Source organism: Drosophila mojavensis, unplaced genomic scaffold (assembly GCF_018153725.1).
Source record: "Drosophila mojavensis isolate 15081-1352.22 unplaced genomic scaffold, ASM1815372v1 contig_36, whole genome shotgun sequence".
NCBI lineage: Eukaryota > Metazoa > Arthropoda > Insecta > Diptera > Drosophilidae > Drosophila > Drosophila mojavensis.
The window spans coordinates 21,199,531-21,217,782 of NW_025318858.1; the positions used below are offsets into that span (position 1 = coordinate 21,199,531).

The following is an 18,252-nucleotide window of genomic DNA, read 5'->3' on the forward strand; positions in this document are numbered from 1 at the left end:
CCTTTGGCAAGTGGGTGAGTATACATAAATCGTTTATATTCTCCTCAATTTACATTGGCGGCTCATTCGTTCTCTAGCTTCTTATAGTAACTGGACTTGCTGATGTCTTCCAACGACCGACACAAAATATTTCCCTCAATCATTCGAGCACATTGGCAGCGAACGGTTCAATCTGGTCCCTCGCCATCATACACAAGAACTATAGCCTGCACCCAGTCAATAAGGCTGTATTTATTACGTAGGCTTTCTTAATTGGCGGCATGCACACTACATGGCAACAGTAAGAACTGGTAGATCAATGTAATAGAGTATAAACAGTAAAACAGTAAAAAATTTGTGGTCTTTTTTTTTTGCGTGCCGCTCGGAAGCTTTACAAGTTTTTATTAATCTTTCTTTTCTTACGCATTTTGCAATCATCATATTTGAAATTCTTAATTAAGTCTACATATATATCATATATTCGTAGATAAGCTATTCACGCCCACGCTAGCTGTTATTGCATAGGCATAAGCTTCGGGCAAATTTACTTAGAATAGCTGAGAGATAAAAACTAAAATCAAAAGAATAATATATATATACAAAATGTTATTTGGCGCTGGGTCCTGGCATCGCTGTGCTAGTTGGCGCCGAATTCTGTTTGGCCAAGGGCGTTGCGCACAAGCTGCGCTCTGATTGGTCGTTCGGGCGCATTTCGTCCGGCCAATGCGTTGCCTGCAAAGAAGGCATCGTTCGTGCAATTGTCTTGCGGCCAACGTTCGCTCCAGCCGGGCTAAAAACGAGCAGCGCAATGCAGTTGGCCAACTGCCTGGGCAAGTCTTGACACACACACACACTGAGACTCACTCACTTACACAGGGACACACACAAGCACAGTCGTAGGAGCATAGTTCTTGCTGTGCCAACAGGCGTATGCGTGATTTATTATCATCGTTTTCCTCATGCGCGTGTGAGCCCAGCAATCGTAGCTCCCTCTCTGTTTCTCATCTTAAACTATGCTTGTGTGCGTGTATGTGTGTACAGTGGTGTTTCTGCATATATGCGTGTGTGTGTGTGTGCGAATTGCTGTCAGCTTTGAGCGTTTGCCAAGTGCATTACTCTGCCTGCCGCCGACTTGAACTTTCAACCGCTGCGCTGCCATTGGCTGGTCAGACCGAGGACAGGCTGCAGCGGCCGTGGCTGCCAATTGGTCAACGAGGCTCCTTTAACGCAGCGCTGCAAAGATAAAGAGAGAGAGAGAGACAACGAGTGTGAGTTAGTTAGGTCGTCGAATGTGTGTAGAAGAAGCAGAGATCTATAGAAAAGTTTTTATGCAAGTAAGGGCTATATTTAATGGAAGAATATAAATATTATTTAATATATGCATATATAATTTTGTATTTATATTTTGTAGTAGTATAACACATATATGCATAGTATTACATATGTATGTAGAAGTGGTTGAATGTAGACAATTTTTTGTTTTAAAGAACTGCATAATATAATATGTGATTGCAAATGAAATGTAAATAACGCTTATCATTAAATGCCGAACTAAAATTGCACATTATTTAATAATTATTTTCTCATATATACCTAATCTTCGAATGCTATATATCACTATATAGCTATCAAACAGAATGGAAAAAATTACAATATGTTTGTTAGAAGACTAGAAGATTAATAGATATTATGTTAGTCCTACAGATCGATTAATTAGTAAATAAAACAATACTTATTCTTAACTTTCTTATAGATTGACTATTTTGCTTTTTTGCATTCATATAGTGCAGCAAAGGTATTGCCGCATCGAATACGTCACGGCTTTTGGACTTCTCAGCCCTCGACTGGCTTGGTAAGGGGCGACAATTGTGGGGGCTGAGGGATGGGGATCTCTCAGGCCAATACGCAACGATGGGAATGGGCGCTTGCCAAGATGATAGCTTGCCAAAATCTCGAAAGATTTTCTCACGCTCGCTTCCAAAGAATCTCAATGGCAATGAACTTTTTTCACTCTCAAGTTCTGTTGTTGCGTAATTTTGCTGCGTACTGCTGAGGAATCTTGGCAGCCGTCCTGGGATTTCCCCAAGCACACACACACACACATGTGTGTCTATAGAGAATGCCTCTACACTGTAATTAAAGCGCCACCTGCCGCGTTGGCGCGTAAACAAATTTGGACTGCATAATTTATGATCATGGAGTTTTGCCAATAAGTTTCTGGATGAGCAGACAAACTGTCTGCCAGCAAATACTGGGCCGACGATCTTGGCTTCCCCACACATACACACTCTCACACGCACACACACGCACACTTAATGACTTCGTCTGGTTATAGTTAACTGAGGTCAGGGCTATTGACGAGTGGGAGCTCGGAACTGTGCTATTGAACAGCTGCCAATTGAGACCACAAGATATTCAAACCAATTCCAGGCGTCACCTCCCATTCGCCAGCAACATCTTAATTATTTCTGATTTATTGAGTCTGGGAAAAGGCAACACTTAGTCCTAATTGCCAATTGAACAGCTGCTCGGCTATGTAGTCCTGTGATTTACGATCGATTATTATTTAATAAAGTGTAGCACAGATAACTAACAGTTAACAGACTGCGCCTTGCACATTACTCATTCGCTGAATGAGCATGCAAGCAAAGTGCTGGCTAAAAATAACAGCGTGTCAAATATGACAGACAACTGTGCTAGCTGGGCGGTCTCTCGGGCATTACGCAAGACAAGTCACAAAGGAAAAGTCTATAGTCTATGGCTGACATCAGGTGCGAACATTTGTGAGCTGTTGTGGCATATGAGCAGATTTCACAGCTGATTTGATTGATGAAAGCGTGTATTTAATGAGATTTTGCAACTTTTATAACTCATTGAGGCTGTAGAGATTTAAGAAAATATAAATATGTATGTTTATGAACTTTTAGTACATACTTTTCAAGCACTACTATATGCGATAGTACTACTTCCAAGCTTATAAATCTCTGTTTTATTAATGTTTACTTAAACCAATCAAGCTTTCATATGCTCCTATAACAAAATATTGTAAGTGTAAACAACTGTCATATCATTTGGAAACCTGAATTTTATAACCAAATCCTCTTTATGTGCTACAAAATTTAACTGTTATATGAATTGTTATATGTGCTGTTAAGTGAACTGTTTTATCAACTGTTATATGAGCTCTAATGTCAGTTATCAGTGTTATAGTATCTGTTATATGAACTATTATATATTAATTGTCATACTAACTTTTATAATATACGGATCGTTTAATTTTGTTAATTTAATAATTAACAATAATATAACAAAAACCGAAACAATTTTAGTTTTTCTTAAATATGTAAAAATTCATCCCGTCATTAAAATGGAAAACCATTTGCTTTACATTTATCTAACATTTGATAATTATTAATAAAACCCAGACAATTTTATTTATTGAAAATACCGCACGTTTCGCATTTTTATCTTATGCATGTATGTGGTATATATATGTATATTTTTTTGTACATAAATTCGTTTAGGTTCTGTGGTCTATATATGTAGCATGTTTCACGGACGACGCAAAAAGTGCCCCATTCTTTGACGTTTTAAACAAATTTGGATTTTTGTATATTTTTTCAACTATTTTTCGTCGCTGCAAATTTGCTTTTATTTATTTTGCTCGGCAGCTGAAAGCGGATTTTTTGTTTTCCCAATTTTCTTGGATGATTTTCTTTGCTCTTTGTTTTACTTTTATGTATTTTGGTTGATTTTCGATTTTCTTATTTGTTTGTAAATTTCTCATTTATCTAGCTATTTTCGGACACACTTGACGGGTTCCGAAGATCGACATGCGAAAGGCAGAAACAAAATTCGAGCAGAAAAAAAAAATTGCGCAGAACTGTCGCCAGAAGGCCCTTATATACCACATAAGTGGTAAATGCCCGCATATATACCCAATATATCTTTTCTATATAAATAGTATTTAGACCGCTCCTGATGCTATATACTGCCCGACCGATCTTCTATCCACAAGGCAAGGCAAGGCAAGGCAGGCGAGCGGCGCAGCGAGGCGATGACGCGCAATTGACGCGGGCAAAGACGCGTTGAAAACGCGCGACTATCGTCGCCGTCGCTTCTATTTTTGTATATCACATAGAGAATCGGACACAGATACAGATACGAATGTATATATATGTATATATATGCATAAATACATATAGAGATGTAGAGACAAAGATTATACAGTTAGAGCAAACGTGCAGTTGTCTGTTTGTATATTTTCGCCTAATCTATTTCAGTGCTTCATCATTTTGTTAGTTTGGTATATTTGTATTTTATTTTTTATTTTTCCTCCGATCCTATGCATGCTGTCTATAGGGCGACAGCGACGATGGCGACGGTAGCACAAATTGTAATTAGTGCTAGTTTCTCTTAGTTTTAATTAGATTTTTTCTCATTTAGCTCGTACACCTTGAAGATGCCAATGCGATGCAGTAAGACAGAAACTGTCAACCGAAAATACGAGAGTTGTTCATTAAATAGATACAAAAAAAAAAAAACATGTATATACATACGTTTAGCTTAGCAACTTAATTAAATTTAATTAATTGCTTTAGTTTTATTATAGAATTAGTTAAAGGACAAGTATATAAACTAGAAAACATACTTGTCTATAAATTGTTGCCAGAATCGATTTGCCATTGTCCAATGAGCAGATACTTATGTAAAAAGCAATTCTATCAACAATTTGTGTAATTCTTTATATGAAAATCTCATCAAAAAAAAAAGGAAATGCTTTTTTTTTTTTTTTTTGTTAAATATAAACAGAAAATATCACTGACTTTTTCTTAATTTATTTTTTTTATAATATAAATTTCATCAAACAATATTTCCTTTAATTCCTTCATAAATAGGTTCTTTAAAAAAATTAAATTAAATAATCGTGTTTCTATATAAAGTAGAATAATAAATTTAATTAGTAAATAAATATATATTTAAAAAAAAAATAGTTAAATAATCGGAAACTTTTAATAATTTTTATAAGTATGCCATTAAACTACAAAGAGCGCAAAACTATTCTTAGATATTTTTCAGAATATGATTAATCGCATTAATTAGCTCACACTGAATACAGATGCACTTATAGCACTTAAGCTAAAATCTTCTTATTTAATTAATTAGTTTTTGCAGACATTTGTACGCGATACTAAAATGTACTAGAATCCCTAAAGCAAAAAAAAAAAAATAAAATAAAAAAATTATTATATGTCATGCAAATGGTTTTTAGGTTTTGTTTATTCGTTGACAGATACATTGTGTGTGTATGTGTGAGTCTGTGTGTGTGTTAGATTGCAGCTGTGGCACACTGAGGCCTGAGGTAAGCTCCAGTTAGGCTAACGGACTTTTAGCGGCACGGCAACTTTCACCAACGACGACGCGTCAACAACTGAGGCAAACGAATGTCAATCAAAACAAATAAACAAATGCGAAAAACAATAAGAACAACAACCACAACTAACAAAGAGCAAATTCTGAGGAAATTGGCAAATAAAACTTAAATATTAACTGCTGCCAAAAAGGCGGACAGCGAACAGTGAGCATTTGCAAGCCAAAAACATAAAATTTGCCTGAATATTGGCCAATAAATTTTACAAGTCGCTGACGATGGCCAACAATTTTCTCTTGGTCAAGGTCGAGCCAATCAAAGCGTCATTACATATAAATATATATTTATATAAATACTCTTGTATGTATGTATATACATATTTAGCAAATACTTATAATCATAATCGTGATAATTGGAAACCTGTTGCCAAAGCCAAATGCCGTTGGCCAATAAACGATCAGGCACAACAACAACTGATGACGTTGTCAAACTGGGCAACTCGTCAAAAAACCACCAACTGTGTGTGTGTGTGTGTGTGTGTCAGCAATTAAAATCATAATGAGAGTGCCAAGTGGCGCCTCCCGCCCAACAGTGGCCAGCGGCCAACTCGACGCGAGCCTCTCACATTCCACACACACACACACACTCGTACACAGGATGCGTTGCTGCCAAGTTGGCAGGCAGACGCAGCTGCGTCTATGTTTATGTTTTGTTGCTGCTGCTGTCTTCCAGTTGCTGGCTGGCAATGTGTGCCAAATTTGCTGAGCAGGAAGTGAGAATGTCTTGGAGCTGTACCAAGAAAATTGCTGCAGCAGACTTGTAGGCGCTGCACATTGCAGACGGAGCGTGCTAGATGGATGCGACAGCAGGGCGTATACGCAATGTTAGCCTCAAATTATGTATACGCCATGGCAGCCACCAAACTCATGCATAACAAATAGATAACCAAGTATCGTCATCATTATACAAAAATAAAGGAAAAAATTATCAAAATAAGAAAAAAGTATTTTGTAAAAAAAAAAATAGAAAGCCAAAGTCAAGTTCCCTTTTTGGTCATCAAAGGCTCGCCGCGCCGCACTAATAAGTTTTCAAGAAAATGAAAAATCGTTTGTGCATTTTTCTAAGTGCAAAAATATGCAAATCGAGTAAATCATTATGACTGGACAATGGCAGCGCAGCAGACAAAGTTTTACTGAAGCGCCGCATAAAAATTATTTCGGATGGCAGGCAGGCTGAAGGCTAAAGCCAAAGGCGACAGCAGACAGACGACTGGAGGCAGGATAAGAGACAGGAGGCATAGGACCGAATAATAATTTGGCGATTTATTTGTTTGTTTGTTTTATTTGCCATGTCTACGCCAACGAAAATTATGGCAACTGACTTTTGCACCCAAAACATAATTTCAACAGACAATGCGAATGGCACTTGCTGGCTCTGATGACGAGGCCGGGGCCACGGCAATTGCATATCAGTCAAAAGCAATGAGGAGCTTTAAGTATTGGTGAATTACAACGAAATTAATGATAAGAACCTAGAATACATATATAAATATTATACATGATAAATACGTGCAAGTTTTATATTAATTTTACGTTTCTTTATCTAACTCATTAAGTGATTAACTTTCAGTATAGAAGATTTGCAATATTCCATTTATACCGCATCTGATTCATCTATGGCAAAGTGTAGATGAATCATAAAGATAACTTAATGAGAGTATAACAAGAAAAAACTATAAGATACATAGGTACTATAAGATAAATAACTATAAGATACATAGGAGTAGAGACAGCATATATGTATATGGAAATGTAAAATAAATTGATCTATATTTATAGTCCTTACTAAACTTATTTTCCATTTGTATGCAATCTGTTATTCCATTTTACTAGACTTCTATTTTCCTATCTTTCATTTTTATTATCACTATGATCCTCATGTGATTATCTATATTTTTCATCTATACTAACTTTATATATATAAAAAAAAAAATCCATATTCTATCGATAATCATCTTTATATTATTTATAATATATAAAATAAAATAATAGTCCGGGGAACCCAGAAATGATGTCCCTATATGTAATGAACTCCTACCATAGCGATTATTAATGTAAGAAAAAGACTATTTCTAGCTTTAGTATAACTTATTTCCAGATCTACGAAGTCATTTATTGATTTATATTCGATATTTAAGCATAACCCTAAGTTTACATGTAAATAGGCCAAGAACCTTTAATCACGTTTTCTCTTAAAGCTTTGCCCATTCAATCCGTTCGCAGACAGAGCAGAAATTTACATTAAGCCTGCCTAAGCACCATAAACCTGAAATTCGCTTCAGTTGTATTCAGATGGCCATTCTCAGAGGAGTCGTTTATTTACAACTATTTGTCACATTGCATGTTCTTTGAGGCATTTCTTTTTTTCTCGGGCGATTCAATTAGTTTTAATTGCTTGTCGTCGCGCGTTGCCTTCGATTTATTTAAAAATGCGACCGGCTGCCATCAATAAAATCAATGCGGGCCATAAATCTCTGGGCCGTTCATTGAAACGTGCTCAAATGCAAACGGTACAGTATCTCTCCTTTGTCTTTTTTTTTCTGTTGGCCTGTATGATAAGGACTGGCAAAAGGAAGTGTGAACTCTTGCCGGGGCTGACCAGCAGCCATTGTTTGCTAGCCGAAGACTGCAATGCAAACATATGCAGGCAGTCAAGAGGAAAGGACACAATGCGCTCGCTGCTTGGCTTAGTTGCCAATTTCCGGCTAATGCTGGACGGGGTGCGGTGGGGTTTGAGGAGTGGGGTGGGTGCGTAGAGCAGACGGGGCCAAGAATTATTTGCCAGGATGTCCGAAACATTGTTGGTGTCAACAAATTCCTTTTCAGCGAATGCCAACAGCTAACAAAAAAAAAAAAAAAAAAACGTTCTACTATTGCCAAAAAAATAAAGCGAAAAAGAAATGTGAAAAAAATCGAAAATTAATGCGCAAGCATTAAGAAACGAACTGTCCAAGCTTCTGCCCGCCGCATTCCGTTTGTCCTGCCGATGTCCTTTTTGCATATCTCGCGCACAATTAAATTTCGTGTTAGTTTTGAGGAACTTTTAGCTCCAACAGCTCCTTTGGGCTAATTTACTGAGTGCAGTCCGCTGTTGTTAATTGCTTTAATGGCTCGGAAATTTCTAGACAGAGCAATGCAAGTAACGACGTGGAATACTCGACGAGCAGATACCTTGGAATGTTCACAAAATTTATAATTTCATTGAAAAAGTTGTTTTTGTATATCTTAAGTAAATTTGCAGGATATATGAGAGATATACACCTTACACATATACATCTGTTGATAGCTACGATAATATCGAAACCATTATAAGCAATCAGCAATAATTTAGTATTAGCTATTCTTATCATGCCAAATACCTTCAGCCCATTCAGCCTTTATATGAAAATCAAAACAACTCATTTATCATATTTACAGGGTATCCAAGACATGTATAAGTTTTTCAGTCCGTTTCTAATTGAAAGTGATCCGCAGTTGCGCTCATAAATTCAAACATTAAAATTTGAAAAACAAGCGCATGTTCGAGTATTTAAAAATATTAATTGGTCTGCATTTGATTTACTCTTTAGATGTTTCCTTTGTTGAACACTGACCATGAATTAATGACTTTCACGTGGAGTCTCACTTGGCATAGGGTTACAGTTTTGGTACTCTCTGGGAGGCACTTGTTGGGGTTCTGGACCATATATAATAATTTTTTATGTCTGTGCACTCTGCGGCGGCGTCTGTGCACTGAACCAGCACCACAGTGGATAAGTGTAGCTATTAGGTAAGGGTGAAATCAATGGCTAATACTCTGTCTTTTCTCTCTCTCTCTCTCTCTCTCACCCACTCTCTCTCTCTCTTGTTATGAACCCTCAATAAAATACAAGTAGCGGCCTTGAGCATCCACTGGGAGGGCGTGCATTGTGCAGAGCCTATAAATTGTATGTCTTAAGCGTAACTCTTACGCCTACCCCACCAACCGATGTCCCCCCTCTTGCCATATGACGCATTTAACATGTCATTTTGTGCTGCATTTTGCTTATTTATGTGGCGCCAGACTGTTGGCTTTTGCCACTTGCCAACTTGGCTTAGATGCGAGTAGATGCTCGGAGGGTGAAGCAGGGTAGCACTCTAAGGACATTTGTGGGCTGATCTTATTGTGGTGACAGCTGCGAGCATAAAGGTGGTCTATACTATGTTGATTTACTATGATAGGCTTTCAATAAGCGTTTTTAAAAGTCCACAGGTTTGTGAAATATAACTTAAATTTAATATTCTACTGCTTTTAATTCAATTTTTGTTTTGTTTTTATTACATAAGAATATTCCTCAATAAAATCAAAATCAAATCTAATTTTTCTTACATTTTTATAGATGCGGTGAACAAGTATTGAAGGACTAGTAGTAGTACTTAAAATACAATTTCAGATATTTTTTATATAAAAAAAAGTAAAGAAATTATAAAGTCCTGTTTTTAATAAAATAAATAGATCTTATTAATTTTTGAGCAGACCAACTGAGCAATAAAAGTTGTATTTGCATATAGAAAATATATTAGGCTAAAGTCAGACCAACAACCCGAGTTGAAGAAATGAAATATAAGTAAAACGAATCTTGGTCGAGCTAATAAATTATATATAAGACTGTGACGAGTGGTATGGTATGTTAATGAGAAATAACAGTCGATTCAGTTGAGTCCTATCTGAGTATATGTAGAAAGATCTTGACTTCAGAAATATTTTAATATCCTATATATTTATATAATAAATACTTTAAGCTAAAGTCCTTTTCATGTATATATTCATCATTCCTATTCATATCATATATATAAATATACTTACCATTTTGACACTCTATGAACCGCTCAGTTATCCTCCTGCCTCTGCTCCTCCTCTTCCTGCTGTTGCTTTCAACGAATCCTCTCGCAGCGATGCACAAAAGCCACGCAGATAATTTCATTGATTTATATATAAATTGTCTACGAGTGCTGTCAGTTACCAATTAGTACCAATATTAATTGTATGTATAAATATATACATAACGATTAATTATTTATGTATAGATATTGCACTAATGTTTATATAATGTGTTGGGTTATATCATAGTTGCTTGTAATTGATTATATAATTGGCATAGACGCTACGTTGGCTACTATATATTCTTGTTATTGATTATTTATTTTAATTTTAGTGTTTAATATTTGAAATATTGTTTATAAGTTTAAGCACTAGTCACTACGTAAGAGTTGAATATTGAATAATTGTAGTATTTTAAGTTTTTGAGTTACACGCGGCGTATGCTTGATATTCGTAGCTACCTCTGCGCGTGATGCGCATCCTTTGAGGTTTCGCACGCGTTTGGTTTGCGCCAAAATTTCATTGCGGACATCGCTGACATCGCAAATCATTAGCGGCCAGCTAAAACAAAGCTTGCTGTTGTTGCAGCAGCAATTGTTGCTGCTGTTGTTACTGCTGCTGCTGCTGCTGCTGCTGTTGCTGCTGGCTCTGCACTTTTTTTCTGGGCTTCACGCCAGTTGCTCCATTGGCGCACCTCGTTTTTTGGCACTGGCCACAAAGTTGACGGCGCACGTTGGTCAGCTCAAAAGGTTCTCACACACACACACACACACACACACACGCACGCACACACACACGTATACAGCACAGCGCGTTTGGTTGTTGTTGCTGCGGCGCGACACGTTTTTATTTGTTTTTGTTGTTGTTATTGTTTTTTTTTTTTTTTTAAGCTGTATAATCGAGACGAACGCATCCTGCGAAGCTGTTGCTGCTGCTCCACTGCACCACTGTGCCAATCCATGTGTGTGTGTGTGGGGTGTGTACGAGTGTGTCTGTGCCTGTCAATTGGCGTCCATTGCGGCGATCTTGGCCAGGGTCAAACCACTGTTTGAGTTGGCTAATCAAACTGCGTTTGCGGCCAAAAAATATATTCCTTCACTGTCATCCTGCACTGCTTTGGCAACGTCTGTTGGCGCGTACTCATCATCATCTTGGACCTTTACCATCACCACCTCTTGGCCAGTAATTGCTGTTGTTGGCTGGCTGATTCGCTGGCTCGCTGGTACGGTGGCTGGCTGGCTGACTGACTGGTTGGCTGGCCACTTTTCTTGGCTGGCTACGCGTCGCTCAAAAGTCAAAGCCAAAGCCAATCCAAAGCACTGCCCCGTGCCCTATGGCCAACAGACACACACAACATTCGTGGCACTGGCAGAGCCGGTGACTGTGCCAGCTGCCCAGCTGCCAGCTGCCAGCCTTTTGTTGGCTCGCAACACCGACGCTACCAGTTTCTTCGCCAACTGACTGACGACTGCTCGCAGTCAGCCAGCAGCAGCAGCAGCAGCCCTCAGCCGGCAGCAGTCGACGTTGTCGTTGTCGTTGCCGTTGCCGTTGCTGCTGCCGTTGCTGCTGCTGCTGCCGTTGTCGTCGCTGCTGCCTTTTTGTGTCGTCATCGTCGCCGCCTACCACAGACAACGTATCGCCTGCCCTGCCCCGTCCTCCCCTCTCATGCATGCTGCGCCTTTGTCGCGTGCAATTCCAACTGGCTGCGCTCCAAGCGAATTCGCCTCCTCCCCCTCCACGGCACCTGCAACTCGTTTGGCCATCGTCTGGCTTCGGTCGCTGCCGCGTCGCGTCGTGCTCTGCTGCATGTTCGGTTCTCATGCTGCGTTCTGCTCTCTTCGCTCTCTGCTTTCAGCATTTTCCTCTTTTCATTCCGAGTACGCATAGAACAGCTAAATTTTCAGAATTCTGCTTTTCACATGTGCAGCTCACTTTTTTAACCGCGCAAAAATCTTTCGCTGGGCATAGAAAATTTATGACAGCATCTGCCGGCCAGGGGAAACGAATTAGGTTTCTTCCTATAGCAAGCGAAAGAACCCCGAGTCTTTAAATAATGTTGCAATAAACCAAACTATAAACAATTAAGACACGTTTAGCACTTAAAAAGTTTAATATTTCTACACTATATCATTTTTACATTGTAAATAAATGGCTTGGTCAAACAGATAGAAGAGCGGCAATACTCTTTTCTTATCAATTTATAATATGTAGAATAAAATATTTTATATTTATTAGATTTTAAAAAATAATATTTGTAAGTTGTTAGGATTTTCGCTTTTTTAAGTACAATATTTGAGATATTTTTATTTGAAGGTACTTTATTAAGATTTTTTTAGGGTTTTATTTTATTATTTCTTGTAGATTAAGTGATTTTGTTTTAGATAATTGTATGGATGGATTTAAGAGTATTTACCAAATTTATAGATTTTCTAATGAGTTAAGATGCTTCTAGCTGCAAAAAGTCATTAATGAGCTTGAATTGTTCTAGAAATAATTCATCATATGGGAATTTTGAATATAAACAAAAGAAAATTGATATCAGAATAAGTAAACATCGAACACAGAGCGTTTAATAAATCAAGACATCTTGTTCGAAAAAAATGCATATTATAGATTCCGATTTGTTCTCTAAGTAAACTAGTAAACTACTTAAAGTGATACACCACAATACAATTTTACTCAATTACAATAAATTTATTATAATTTAAAAAAAAAAAAACAAATTTTGTAAGCCAAACTATTTTTACAGCCATTAAAAAGTAAATAAACAGAAATCTTATCCACCTAAGAGCACGTAGCCCAAGATAGAATTACTTGGGCGTTTGGCACACGAAACAAATAAGTTAAGTAAATGCCGTAAGAGCTCTATCTCAATGACAATCTTAAGTAGATTTTGTCTGTGACAATTATGAATATACTCGAATATGCATGGCGGAACATCCGCAGAGAAATATCTATAAAAATAGATAAATGAACTTTATAAAGCAATACATGTGTAAGTGTATGTGCCTGTGTGTGTGTGTGTGTGTGTGCGTGTGTATTTTGCCTTTCGACAAAATCATAAACGCTGACATAAAATTAGAATTTAAATGAGGCAGTAAAATGCTTACAAAGGAGCAACCAAAAGCTTAATGAAATGCAAATGGTCAACAGGTTCGCAACGGCAGCATCCGATGCCAATCAGAGTAAGTAAGGAGGTGGACTTCATGCCCTTCACCCTTCACGCATCACCAGGACACTGTGGATACTTTGTGTGAGTTATGAAATCGCGTGGCGCCAGTATAAAAATTTTATGCAATTGCATAAAATGTGCAGAGCAGAAAAATATGCAATGCCCTAATAAATTTCTAATAAATGCATGTTAAATAAAAGCCACAATGTAGCCAGTGAGCGAGGGCGGGTGTGGGACAAGAAGGCGTGTTAATTGAGCCTCGATTATGTGGCTATTAATGGGAGTTAGTTAACAGGCGAACTGTGCAAAAACTGTTACAACACTCACACACACACACACACACATGCGTGTGTTGACCGCAGCCCGCAGCAGCACGTGCTGCCGCTAGACAAACAAGCATGCCCCTGCCACACACCTGCTGGCCTCACCCCCGCCTCTGCCTCCCCTTGGGGTCATCCTGTTGTGTTGCTGCCTGTGCTACAGACTGCTGCGCTGTTGCTGTTGCTGTCGCCGTTGCTTCCGCACCAGCTAAACGTTTATTTATAGCCCAAAAACAGCGCAAAAAGGATCAAAACACACACACGCACACACACACACACACACACACAGCGCCACTTTAGCTAGACAAAGGCCACGCCAAAGATAAACATACGATTCGAAATTTTTTAGGGCTTGAGTAACAGCCACAAACGTTGTTGGCAACGCTTTGCTGCCGCTCTTCACTGGGCAGCAGCTAAAGGGGTTTTCCTTTCTATTTTCTTTTTTTGCTGCTGCTGGGATGCTGTACACATCTTGATTTTTGCCAAACAAAACATTGCTCGAACACTCGAGCTTTGGCTATTGCCTTGGCTATAACTGTATTTACTTATGTTAGTCACGTGGCTTTCACTTGGTTGGCCAAATTGCCGGACAGCAGCAGGGCCACAATGGGGTGGAAGAAAAACAACTATGAAATCATTTTGAGTGCGTTCTATAGAATAAAAGAAAGATACTCGAAAAGCCACAGCAAGGATATATCGATATATGAAAATGGAAATATAACAATACATATTAAATATTTAAAAAATATATCTATTAAAAAATATGTAAAAATACAAAAATATATACTTTTCTAAATTGAAAGAATACATTAAAAATAAGTTTAAAGAAAATAATAAAAAAAAAAAACAATTAATTTAATTAACAACATTACAAAAAATGTAAGAGTAGAAAAAAAATAAAATAAAGTAATACTTATAAAAATAAAAAAAAAATTATATAAAAAGAATCAAAGAAACAAGTGAGGAGGCTCTAGAGTCTGACAAACAATAGCTCTTAAAAGCTAGGATTTATTATTAGAATTATATATTTATATAAAGAGCAGAAAAAAGCTTGATTATACCGAACATAACGAATGAGCTGCCATCCGAAGTCTTAGTTGATGTAAACCCTCTACAACTATTTTTGATAATTTACATTTACTTTAATCATTCACTCTCTGTTTGCTAAGTGCATAATCCCTATTCTAAATTTTATGATATCATCGACTCTTATCTCCGGCGCATTTTTTGTCCAGCGCATAGGAAGCGGAAATCCTTTTGTTTTTGCTGCCACAGTTAAATTGGTCGCTTTCTAATCGCCTTCCTGGAAATTAGCTTCAAATTAGCTTCAAGTCCTTTTTTGGTTTTTGTCTGAAGTGCGACGAGTTGGTAATTTCCGCAGGCGTGCACACACTTCTACACACACACGTGCACACTCACACACACATATTATCGACAAGTTTTCAGGTCATTAAGTTTGTCGACAACTTTTGGCAGGAACCAGAGGAACAGAGACACAGAGAGCAAACTCTTGCTAAAGAAAAGGTGCGAATTAACCTAAACTCGTGGAAATGCCAATAGAAAAACAATAGAAAATTCAAGTGCTTTCAAGAGTTGAGGCAATTAAAGCTAAAAATTAAATAAGTATAAATTTGTATATATCTATATATATATGTATATATTTATTTGATTTTTGCGCTTCTTTTGGAAGGGAGAAGCAATTTAATGCACATATGCTAAGATTTATGTGTTTTGTTGGATTCGCTTGGCCAAAAAGCAAAAACAAAGAGACATTTTATTTTGTACAACAATTTTTTGTTTCTTGGAGAGCTTGAGTTGCGGCAGAGTTGGGGCAGCTGCGTCTGCCAGCCAGCCATAAAGAAATGCTCATACACTCTTAATACCCTAACCTTGGCGGCATAATAAAAACTCTTTGGAGTTCGATTTGGGTGTGCATAAGATATATGTTTTATATAATAATAATAATAAAATAATAATAATAATGATAATATAACAAAAGTTCGCTGAGGCTCATTTATTTATCTATCATTTATTTATTTTAGAAAAATTATTCTAGTCTTTAAAAGGTTTGAAAGTTTCTTGTTGAAATGAAGTCATATAATATTACACTAAGAAGTCTTATAAATAAATAGGAATAATAATATAAATAGTAATTAAGTCTAAATCATATATTAAAAAAAAAGAATATAAATGAATTTCCAAAATATGAAAAATAAAATTTGAATTATAATTAATTAATTTACTGTACAATTGAAATTGTTCTGTTTAAAATAAGAAATTGAATTCATATTCATAGTAAATATCCAAGGTTTTACATGTCGGCAGGTTGCTTGTATATCTAGTTCAAGAGCCTCCGAGTTCTATCAGGCTCGACTGCAACTTGCTCAGTTGTAGCCATTAGAGATGTTTTACTGTGAGATCTACAACTGCAAAGTGGGAGAGTGTCGATCTACAACTCCTGCTGCTGATTCAGCCGAAAAGCTCTTTAATATAATTTGTATATAATACTCTATATATATAATGCTCTCTACCTTAAGTATGAACGGTATTTAAGAGTAATAAATATGCGACCTGCCTCTACCAAATTTCTCCGCCTTGTTAGGTATGTAACATATACATAAATACATTCATATATGTATATAGATGCTGTCATGCTGTGCACTGCTCTGGCATTTGAATGCATGAAATTGTTTTTGTCGCGTTTTCCGTTTCTCCTTTGTTGTATGTGTGTGTGTGTGGAGTCATCCTGGCATTGGAAAGGATGTGAATACTGTTACCACATATTTCGCCCACTTGGCCGGGCCTGTCAAGAGGGCAGCCGATTTTTTGGCCTGGCCAACGCGACGAGACGCGACGGTCGACGCGCTCTGCCGGCATCGCGATAGCGCCAGTCAACTCTCCTGGAGCTCCACTCAAATATCGGCCAATGCGTCAAGGAATGCCCGTTGATAGAAGAAGAAGAAGCCAAGCACAGTATGCAACACGCAACACGCCACATGCATATTAATTTCGCTGTCTTGGACTCCGACTCCAATCCAGCATGGGATGGTCGACTGTCGGGTGGTTGGGCCAGTGCTTCAGCCATCGACTGCATCTGCATGCAGAATGCGTTGTTTATGGCGAAAAACTAAACAGCATTTTGCATTCAGTGTGCAATGCCTAGCTCTAACAATTGTTGTTGTTGTTGTTGCTGCTGTTGATTGATCAGCAAATTGAAAAATCAGGGCAAACTTCAGTTGCCTATGCAAATTGTGAAAGTTGAACCAAGTAGCAACGACATTCACAATGTTGCCAATTGCATTGATGTGGCAGCCAACTGAACTAAGCCAAACGAGCGAACTAGCTGGTAAATAGACTCACATAAAACGCTTGATTAATGCAAATCCTGTTATCGACAGATTTATGAGAAAGTGTTTTTTTTTTTTAGTTTAATAAAAAAAATTAAAAAGTATTTGATTCAAATCTGGGACTTATAAAATGTGAAACCTATATACTCCCAATCGCCCTGGCCTTACCCACTCAGAGTTCAGTTGAGGCAGTGCCCCATTTGCTGGCGACATGTTTGAAACAGGTGTAGACGCCAGCTATATCCATTACCTATGCTATTTACGGCACGCGCTTGCTGAGTTGGCCAAAAATAGAAGTTCTCTGCGTAGCAGCTGAAGTTTGAAGCGAATGGCAGCCAGCAGTTAAATAGATGACAACTTAAGAGGCAGATGCACTCACACTCACTCTCAATCACACTCACACTCAGTCACACTCACACTCAGCTGCACTTTGGACACGCTTGTGTCAGGAGTCAACGCTCTTCAATAGCTCCATTACCGTTGCTCGGGTTATGGCCAAGCCGCAACATTGCGACACAAAAAACACTTGAACGAGCAGCCGCAGCAGCCAGAGCCGGAGTCAGACCCAGAGCCGGAGCCGGAGCAGCACTTTTTTGTTTGAGTTATTTTACGAGTTTTATTGGCTTTTATTGGCAACGAGATTTGAATTTTTCAAAACGACACTTGCGCTGCAGAGGCGAAAGGCTTCAGCTGCCTCGACTACTCCGACTACTCCTCTTGCTGCTGCTCTTCCTCTTCCTCCTGCGGGGTCGTCCTAATCGCTTTGCTGTTGCTGCCCTGTCGTGCTGTTAGTCATTTTTTATTACCTTCACTCTGACTGTGTATCGCCTCTCGTTTGCTGCCTGCAGGTCTAACAGGTGTCGTTCTCTCCTCTCCTCCGCACTCCCCCACACATCCCTCTGGCCAGACCATATGTGCTCTGGCCGTTTCTGTGATTTCTGGCCACATAACTTACCGCTGATTGCAGTTTTATGGTCAAAGTTTTTGGCGACATTTATAGACAACGATAACGTAGAAACTGCTAATTAACTTGGACATAAAACGCTTAAGCCTTTACCCGGCCCTGCTCTGGCCTGGCCTACTCAACAATCAGAAAAACTGCAAAAAAAAGAAAGAGATGAACTCAATTCGCGGCTGCCATTCAAAGTGTGCTGCATAATGGCA

At 38.1% G+C, this 18,252-nt stretch overlaps 1 long non-coding RNA gene across 1 annotated transcript; it reads right to left on the reverse strand.

The window, feature by feature from the left end:
- Positions 1–398: 398 nt before the first annotated feature.
- LOC122757301 lies at positions 399–11,782 on the reverse strand. Its single transcript, XR_006357274.1, has 2 exons — positions 10,235–11,782; positions 399–1,212 (listed from the first exon to the last, which is right to left on the reverse strand). It is a non-coding gene; the product is annotated as an uncharacterized LOC122757301 (long non-coding RNA).
- Between the last annotated feature and the right edge of the window lie 6,470 nt (positions 11,783–18,252).